Source organism: Numida meleagris, chromosome Z (genome assembly GCF_002078875.1).
Source record: "Numida meleagris isolate 19003 breed g44 Domestic line chromosome Z, NumMel1.0, whole genome shotgun sequence".
Taxonomy (NCBI): domain Eukaryota; kingdom Metazoa; phylum Chordata; class Aves; order Galliformes; family Numididae; genus Numida; species Numida meleagris.
This window is the reverse complement of record NC_034438.1, coordinates 63,901,729-63,911,679: the sequence shown is the minus strand read 5'-3', so window position 1 is coordinate 63,911,679 and position 9,951 is coordinate 63,901,729. Positions and strand designations below refer to the sequence as shown.

At 40.6% G+C, this 9,951-nt stretch overlaps 1 long non-coding RNA gene across 1 annotated transcript; it reads right to left on the bottom strand.

Moving 5' to 3' along the window:
* Positions 387 to 9,892, bottom strand: LOC110390323. Its single transcript, XR_002433695.1, has 4 exons — positions 9,235 to 9,892; positions 6,639 to 6,828; positions 5,447 to 5,543; positions 387 to 3,357 (listed from the first exon to the last, which is right to left on the bottom strand). It is a non-coding gene; the product is annotated as an uncharacterized LOC110390323 (long non-coding RNA).

The following is a 9,951-nucleotide window of genomic DNA, read 5'->3' as shown; positions in this document are numbered from 1 at the left end:
AACATAGTTCATTCATCTCAAGGTGTACTGAAGATTTTTCTGAGAAAAATATTTTTTATCTTATTTATTATGTTCTGTAGATATGGAATACACTGAAATATAGAATACTGTTTTTACTACAAGAAAGGTTTATCTGCACCTGGACAAAGAATGGACTCAAAAGTTAAGAATTAACAAAATCATGTATTTATGTTAAATTATGTATGGTTGCATCTTTTAAATGTCAGACCAATCATAGCTTGTTATTAACAAACATTATTAAAAATATAAAAGTTGGTAGATAAAGCTCTATTCTCATTTACTGTAGCAAAGATCTTTAAAACTTGGGAACCCCAACGCATCAACCAAACTGTGATTGCTCATTCTAAAATAATCACCCAAATGCATTACTCAAAGCCAGAATTTATTTAGTTTTAGAGACTGAGAATACAGAATAATCATTTCCTATGGATCTGTGAGCAAGACACATTAAAAATTCATATTCTGGTGAGCTGTTGATGAAAATGCACCAGGAATCACAGGAATACACTTGGCTTCTTCTTAGCACATCTCCTATTGAAAAGGTGAGTTGATCACACAGCCACAGCACCAGCACTCTACAGCTCTCATTGACCTAAAAACATCTTTCTTCCTGAGCTATACCTTTCCAGATAATGGGGTTCATAGCTCTAGCGTTAAGGGTGCTCAACCACTCAAGATAGCAGAGGCAGTTCAATGAACCAACAAAGCTAGAAAAAATACTACGCTATTTCTAGAGAAGGCATCAACAGCACGTGCACATTTCTGGAAAAAAAGCTAGTGTCTATCCAAGTACTTACGAGTATATGTCTATTTGATTATTTGCAACTATATCTGAGTATTTGATGAACTTATCAGGATATTTCTGCAGTCTGAAAGCGTTTTGGTTAGCATAGCAGGCAACTGGATAAATGCCGTTTGTTTACATCTGATCAGTGCACACATTTCCCAAGAGCCCTGATCTCCCATGTACAGGCAGAAGGAATTATGTGCTGTGTGTGTACCTCTTCTCCCCCGGAGCATCAGAGTGCCCAGCATGCAGCCCAATCCCACCGGGCTGCAGGCGTTCCAACATGACCCGGCCATGGCTGTGTGCTGCTGTGTGTGGTCGTGTTCCTCCTCGGGCCTGGCTCCTCAGAGCAGCCAGTACTTGCTGCAGGACAGTGTAAGAACCTGTGGGGACTCCTGAGACGTGCTGGGCGATGACTGGTGCCGTCTCTGCATCTGCACCGTCAGCCAGGTCAGGGTTCACCCACACAGATATAGGATCTAGACTTCAACCTCTGGCTCTAGGAAAACCACCTCATACAGGCCAGAAACCGCACCTGTGGTCATATAACTTGTGATCTAAAGCACTTATATGGCCTCTAATTTGTCACAAGGACAGGCGTTAGGGAATATATTCTCTGGATTGTTTCCAAAACAGCTGACAGGTCACATATATTTTTTACGATCCTTAATTGAGGGACTGAACAACTTTACAGAACTGGAGCAGACAAAAAATAATGAAAAGCAAATAACGAATGCTAATTCCCAGGATGAATTCGTTAACCTTTACAGTACGCACTATTTAACTGGCCAAGTCCAATACTGGAAACCTGAGTAGCTTCAAATTCCCAACAGTGAAAACTTCCCATCCAGACCAGACAAGCTGAGCAGATCAGCTCCATACTTTCCTTACTTGGTGGGGCACCGCGAGGCACTGGGGGCAGAGCATCCAAACAAGGGGCTCTTTGGGAAGGTCCTGAGCAGCTGTGACTGTTACTGACAAATGTGGGGGCTGCGGTGCTCAGCAGCCTTTGCACCAAACTGCTTCTTTAGACACCTGGAAGCAGAGGTATGTGGCAATTTTCACCATTTCTATACTGATTTCTCTTATATGGTGCTTTAAGTGCAGAAAGAAAGTAATGAATTGTATAGGCTGCAAATGTACAACACTTCACCTAATGTATAATACAGTAACAGCAACTACAATAAATTCCGCAGCCAATTCTAGGTATTTTAGCTTCAACACAGTCATATTAAAGTATGTAGGAGGGATGACATTGACATGAAAGGAATTTATATCCTCTTTTCTGTCCTTATTTAATCTTCTATTTCAAGTTTTATTGAATTGGATTATGACATGATTTGCAATAAACATGGTAGACTGATAAGGTACTGAGAAAAAAAAAAGATTACCAGTTACATTTTTTGTTAACTTTTGAGACATAAGCCAGCGTTTTCTAGAGTGTTTATCTTATTTACTCCAACCTGTGCTGAGGGCGTTGTCTGGCCAGAACTCTTGGTGTTTTCTGTCCAAAATGAAATTACATTTAGTGTTTCGGTAACCTCACAAACTAAAGATGAGTGTTAATTTCACCCTATCATGCTCATAGAGTTAGGGTTCCATTAAAACTGCAGTTCCATTTAAATCAAGTACTGTGCAAGCTATTGCTCTGGATAGTGAAAAATGGATGTTTCCTGCTCAGGGGAAGCTGTTTAAAAGTGGAGCTTTTTGTCTGTGAGAGGGGCCATTGCTCTGTTGATGTTTTCATCCTTTCTTGTCTTTGCAGCTCTCCCTCAGCAGCTTACAGAGAAAAGGTATTTCTAAAACAGAACTGCTTCATTTGCAACATGAACAAAATTTGAGGTTGGTAATTCCTCTCACCCAAACTGATTGGGCATTAACAGGGGCTATTTGCTAGTTTTCAGAACTGCTTTCTGAAGGATTTAGGCCAGGCAACCCAGCACTTCAATAAAAAACAGTTCCTCATCCACAGTATGTTTTGCTTCTGTACAATCCGTTCATTTTCTATCAGGCAAAATGCTTACTTCCACGTTTGTAGAAGGCACAGACCCCTTACAAATCAGCCAGGAGGAGAGATACTTAAGGTTGCAGTGAAAAACTACAGTAAATCAAAGATTGCTCCCTCTGACTCTTCAGCATATGAGCTAATCCATCTGACTGAAATTCTTGCTGCAGCAAAAATAATGAAGTTGCAAATATACAAAGTCAGCTCAAATCTAGAGCTCATACAGGCCAGAGGATCAGTGCTCAGTTTCTAACCGTGCCCAGTGCTGTAAGAGAAGCCAAGAAAATCTGCCGGGTGGGATGAAGTCCCAGCAGTCCTTCCTCACTGTCTGCAATGCCAGTTCGGTGTGACAACGTGCATGGCTGCACTCTAAGGCTGGTTTTATCACGCTGTACCTTACAGCCCCACCAAAGTAACAGTTTTCCTCTGTGCTTTCCAGGTCATGTCATGAGCATCACTTCTGGTGCAGCTCTTCACTCCAGCCATCACAGCACGTGTTCAATGTTGCACAGACAGAGATCTTTCTTTTCTGTTTTAACCTTTTCTATCATGAGGATAAAAACAACAAAGATTAATTTGGGATGCATTGCCACATTGTTTTCATTCCCACTAAAGCAAATCACCATTTTCCACCTCTGTGTTGAAGTCCCAGGGAATGTGAGTCAGTTCTGTGACCTATTTGTGCTAGCTATAGCAGACCGCTCTTCTCATACTGTGTACAAAGTAGTGCCCTGCTCCTGTCAAGTGGAGTCAAAAGCCCCTCCCAAGAAGGGACTAGAGGAGGGTCATGACAGCAGTGGAACAAATCTTGGCCGTGCTGACATAAAAAGCCTTTGATTGTGTTCAACACAACTATTACTCTGTCCCTTATTTTAATCAACATTTTTTCCTAGTGTTTTATTTGCTGTTGTATTTGTATTTTATTTACAGTTCTGCTCAGAATCATCTGAGTATGAGCCAAGTGTACCTTTCTTCAAATGCAGTCATCTTATTGTACGCCGTCTAGTTTCTCTTCAAACCAAATTTTCAGGCACCAGATAAAAAGTGATATCTGGAAAGTGCTTGTCTGATCCCTGATACGCTCCTGAAAATCTTGTCTGGAAACATCCTGCCACGGATGCCTTAAAACAGGCTGCAAAGATCACCAAGGAGTTCTGGAGTTTTCCTAGCTGATCAGCTGCTGTTTCCTCTCTGATGATTTATCTTTCACACCTTTGGTATCTTTTATTACTCTCCTTTATTTTCATTTCTAGGAGACTGAAGAAAGCTCATTATCTATAATGAGACGAAATATATTGCTGGTGGCCAGAAGGGTTATTTTGAAGAAATTCAGAGAAGAGAAATGTCAGACTTTTGCAAAATGGACGAACGTTCTAGCCCTTAAAGCCATTTCTAAGGGCATGTTCAGAAAAATGAGATCAGGCGTGTCACAAGCAATCTACATTTGGTAAGGTATGAGGACTGTATGTGTGTGACTTGCCACAATATCCCCTTGGAGTTATTTAGAGTGTTTGTCTTTTTCTTGTTGCTAAGTTTGTTTCGATAAAATGTTCCCTTTTAATTTATCATTAGAATATATGCAAATACTTCTCTTTTATCTCTTCAATGAGCCAAAATTCAGGATTCCTAGGAGCTATTTATTTTGCCAAATACTGAGTACAGAAAATATACTATATATTTTGAGCAGAGAAGGCCCTAGGGGGATTTCATCAATGTATAAACACCTGAAGACAGAGAGAATGAAGCCATGCTCTTCCCAGTGGTGTACAAGTAGAGCACAAGAAGCATTTGGCAGAATCTAAAGCACAGAAGGTTCCATCTGAACATCAGGAAGCACTTCCTTCCTGCAGTGCTGTGATGGAGCCTTGGCACAGGCTGTCCAGATACTAAGGAGTCTTGTCCTTGGAGATCTCCAAAAGCCATCTGGACATGGTCCCAGGCACCCTGCTCTGGGTGTCCCTGATGGAGCAGGGGTTGGAGCAGATGGACCCAGAGATCCCTTCCAACCTCAATCTTTCTGCAATTCTGTGATTTTTTTATAATTATCTTCTTATTCCTTTTACAGAAATCCTCAGATGTACTATTTTGGTAGATTATTGCAACATTTTTGCTACTCAATTTTTTGAGTAACTTTTCCAAGTTTTACAACTATTTCTTAAATAAAAATTCTGGCAATCTCAACTCTGAGAGAAAATGTGATTTAAAAATAATAATATATATATACACATACACAAAAAAGCACACGAAGTCCACACATAGGAAGGTGCCTGCTCTGTTCCTACTATAGAACAACAGTCTTCTAAATATCTTTACATATTATTTCTTGTCAGCTGTTTTTTACAGTAGTCTACCCAGAAAACAACATTATTTCTATGTTTTGTCTCAAAAGCACATATGTTTATATTTATCATAATTATTACTGGTAATTTCACAGAAGGTAAATGTGAATTCACAGTGGTAATTTAATCTAAGGTATTACTGTACATAAGTAAGGGAATGGAAGGCTTGCATTTCCAGAATTCTTGTAAAGGTCAGCATGTACTCTGAGAAGTGATGTGTCATAAGCCTGGGTGCTGTAACTTAGCTATACATGCACTTTTATTTATTGAACCTGTTACCACTTTGTAAAATACCTTTTCCTTGGATCTCTGTAGGCATGTTATAACTTCAGTAGTGCTATAAGATCACATTTCCTCTTCCTGTTTGCATGGTGACTTTGCCTTTTCAAATCTGTGGCACAGAGAATAGAAAGGATATGAGGAAAGACAGGTGAGAGAACTGCTATACTGAATCAGAAGACAAGAGTGAATGTTATTTTAAGTTAAATTATTTTAATTTAAATTTTTAAATATAACTTCCTCTAATCCTACGTTAGAAAAATGCTTAGGCTAAATTAAGTGAATGAATGTCTTTGTGTTTTTCCCAGCTATCTTAGCGGAAGGACAAAACAGCGTACTTTTCTTTTTTTCTCTTTCTTTTTTATTTTTCCTCTGTTTTTAAAATACTTTTTGTTTTTTTTTTCCAAACAAGGAGGTGACGCCTAAAAGTCATTATTGTCTGATGAAGAATAGAGTAAATGAACCTTGATATTCTAAATATTTTTAGTCTTTGGCCTCTGGGAGGATTTTCCTGCAATAACCCCAGCTCCATTTAGCTGCTCTGTGTAATATATTTTAGCTTTCCCTAGACTGTGTGTGCTGTCTGATAGACGATGACAATAGATTAAAATGCAGAACGAATGGGAGAGGGAAGTGGACAGACTCGACTGATCAAGATGTCATTCCTTCTCTTAACGGTGTTCTTTTTCTCATTACTTTCCTAGACAAAAAAGACATTATCACAGTGTGGTGAAGGAAGCCTACACTGCTCATCACAGATATCTGTTCCATTTTATGAAACAAAGTGCTGGGATAAACTTTCAAGTGAAGTCCAGCGAGGAGGGCAACAATGGGAATTTTGTGCTCCCTGGCAGGTTGTCCTTCATGAGCAGAACACAAATGCCATTTATTATTTCAAAATGTTATATGAACATCTGTCCCAGTCGGAACCACTACAAACAGATTATACATCTTTTTTTTTTCATATGGCAGTCTAACATATGCTTATCAATATATGGAAATTTGATTTTAACTGCAACATTCAGTGTACCTCTTTGATGTACTGGGGAGAATGTTTTTTTCCCGCACAACACTTAAGGTTACTTAGGGTTGGCTAAGCACAGTGTCACCACAGTGTTTTCAGCAGGCATTGCCTGGGGGACATGAGCATTTATAAGTTAGTCAGGCTTGAAAGGTAATATTAAGGATAAGAAAAAGAGAGTAATACCATGATTAAACTATCACTGCAGGCATCCTGGACAGGCATGCTGGAATGAAGGTTTTGAAGCCGAGCAGACACCTAAGGCAGCTTTTGTTAGAAAGGTTTTGATCTTCTGCAAAAAGGACGTGATGCTTGCTTAAGAAGTGAATTATTAGCCAAGGAGATGGTTGAAAAAACATTATTATATGGAAAGCCTCTGGAAAAAGGAAAATACATACATCTTAATTAACTGTGGTGCTACATTTAGCTTTTTTATATCCGATCTCAAAAATTACTTAAAATGAACTTTTAAACATTAATAAATCCTGTTTTTATAGGTTCATCAATTATTAAAGTATAGATACTGATGCACTCTTGAAATTCATAGTCTATTGTCTGTGAAAATAGTATAAATAAGCAATGGACTTATTTGTGGTGCATGTGTTCTTAAGTTATAAACAAAACTGAAAGGGATAAACTCATTGTATGTTTTGTCATAGATGACCATGATCAAACTAGAAAACTTTTTACAGTAAATGAAGTTGTCTGTAATGCAACTGTCTGTAGTGCAGCTTTGGCATGCACTTACTGCAAGAGATTCTCAATTAAAAGGCTTAAGCAAGCCTTTGCAAACAATGCCACTGTGGTAAATTTGACTCATACCTTCCACTTTCACACATTCCACTTACTGGTTCAAAAAAACATGACTTTAACTATAAGCATTCCTCTCAGAACAGGGTCACAGGGTCATGTACTTCTCTCTTTCTAAAAGGTTTCTACATGATGGTAAGTATTTAGGTGTCTGTAAGCAGCAATTAATTTGTGGAGAGTTCAGGTTTCCAGAGATCTAACACCAGAGCAGACAAAATATGAAGTTCAAGGTGAGATTTTGGGCACTTCATCTCTAATTCAAGTGCTGAAATTACAAGCAACATTACAGGAGAGGTCTTCAGGTCCAATCCTAGAACAGGGAGAAAGTATTGTACGTTTCCAGGAAATATCTGCAATTAAAGTCATACTCCTCTGTGGGATTGTGTCACTTTTCATAGAATCATTGACATGTTTGAGTTGGAAGGGATCCCTGAAGGTCATCTAGTCCAACTCCCCTTCAGGGAACAGGGACACCTACAGGGACAACAGGGTGCTCACAGCCCCATCCAACCTTACCTTGAGTGTCTCCAGGGCTGAAGCATCCACCACCTCTCTGGGCAACCTGTGCCAGTGCCTCACTGCCCTTATTGTAAAAAACATCTTCCTTATATCCAACCTAAATCTCCCCTTTTAGTTTGAAACCATTTCCCCTTGTCCTATCTCAACAGACCCTGCTAAAAAGTCTGTCCTCTTCTTTATTATAGCCCCCCTTTAGATACTGAAAGACCTCTCTCAAGTCTCCCCGGAGCCTTCTCCTCCCCAGACTGAACAGCCCCAGCTCTCTGTCTGTCCTCATAGAGGAGATGTTCCATTCTGTGGATCATTTTTGTGGCCCTCCTCTGGATGTGTTCCAGCAGGTCCTTGTCTCTCGAGTACAGAGAACTCCATATCCAAATGAAGTACTCCGGGTGAGGCCTCACCAGCCCAGAGCAGAGGGGCAGGATCATCTCCCTCACCCTGCTGGCCACACTTCTTTTGATGCAGCCCAGGATCGGCTTTCTGAGATGCGAGGGCACACTGCTGGCTCATGTCCAGCTTGCCATCCACCAGTAACCCCAAGTCCTTTTCAGCAGGGCTGTGCTCTATCCTTTCATCCCCCAGCTTGCATTGATACTGGGGGATTGTCATGGTTTTATGATTTTTGGTTATCGGTATTCCACATCATAACATCATGTAGTGCACTGGGAGTTAAAAAGTTAATGCTCTAGGTCCATGGATCATGAATAGTTCCGGGTACCTGGCTCTCAGAAGAGAAGAAGAACTACATTTCCCAGAGAACTTTGCATTGTTCTGTTACTGTTCCATTCAGATGGAAAGATAAAAACTGTTCACATATCACGAGACGCCCCTTTTTGCCCTTTTCTTCCCTCCTGCTCGTCTTGGCAGCATCTCACTGCCAGCATTAGAGGCCTCTTTTGGTTTTTGGACACTCTCATTTTATTTGATTTATTAGCTTCAATTTTAATTATACTGTATTATAGTGTGTTATTTTGCATTTCAATATCTTATTTAGTAAATTAGTTTGTTTCTCCTCAGATTGTTGCCGGTTTTGTTCTTAGGCCCATCTCCCTACCCTTTTTTCCCTTTTTCCCTTTCCCGGGGCATGGGTCCATGGGTCCCCCACCCCACTAGTCACAGAATCGGGCCAAACCTGCCCATTAACCATTGACCGTGATGAAAGGATAGCCTGCCTATGTCCCTCTGGATGGCTGCCTGGATCCCATCCCTCAGGTATGTTGACCACACCACACAGCTTGGTGTCAGCCATAAACTTGCTGAAGGTGCACTCAATCCCACTGTTGATGTCATTGACGAAGACATTAAAGAGCAATGGACCCAGTACAGACTCCTGAGGGACGACACTCATCACTGGTCAGACACTCATCACTCATCACTGAGCCATTTGGCCACCACTCTCTGAGTATGATCTCACAACTTCGTCCACTGAGCAGTCCACCCAAGAAACCCATACCTTTGCAATTTGGAGAGAAGGATGCTGTGGGAACTGCGTCAAAGGCCTTACTGAAGTCCAGACAGATGACATCAGGGCTTCATCCCTTGTCCATTGATGCAGTTACACCATCACAGAAGGTCACTACGTTGGTCAGCTGTGTCCTTTCCATGTGAGACTGAAACTCCATGTTCTGCAAGCTCTACCCAAACATCCAGATTAAAACATAACACAAATCAGCCCTTTCTGGATGTTAGAGATTTTTTTCTTAGTGTGCCACTGGTCATTGGAGCGATGTCACTAATGTGTTTTAGGGGAGGGTAGGAACATTTTAAGTTCAGAAGTTTTGCCCTCAGCACTTTGTTTATCTACATACTCAAAAATATTTAAATTAGAAACCTCTGAGGTTCACTCTTGGTAGAGTGTGTAATTATGTGCATGTCATCTGGTGATTTTACTGTTTGGACTGTCTGGCAGCAGCTCTTGGATTAAAACATAGAAATAATAAAATCACTGTGAAAAACACTCCCTCTCCCCAAAATGTCCCCATCCCAAACTAGAACTTGTTCACTGAAAAAATTTGTAAGACTCAGAATTATGTAATTTCAAAAACAAAAAAGAAAAGGAAGGAAGGAAGGGAGGAAGGGAGGAAGGGAGGAAGGGAGGGAGGAAGGGAGGAAGGGAGGAAGGGAGGAAGGGAGGAAGGGAGGAAGGGAGGAAGGGAGGGAGGAAGAGAGG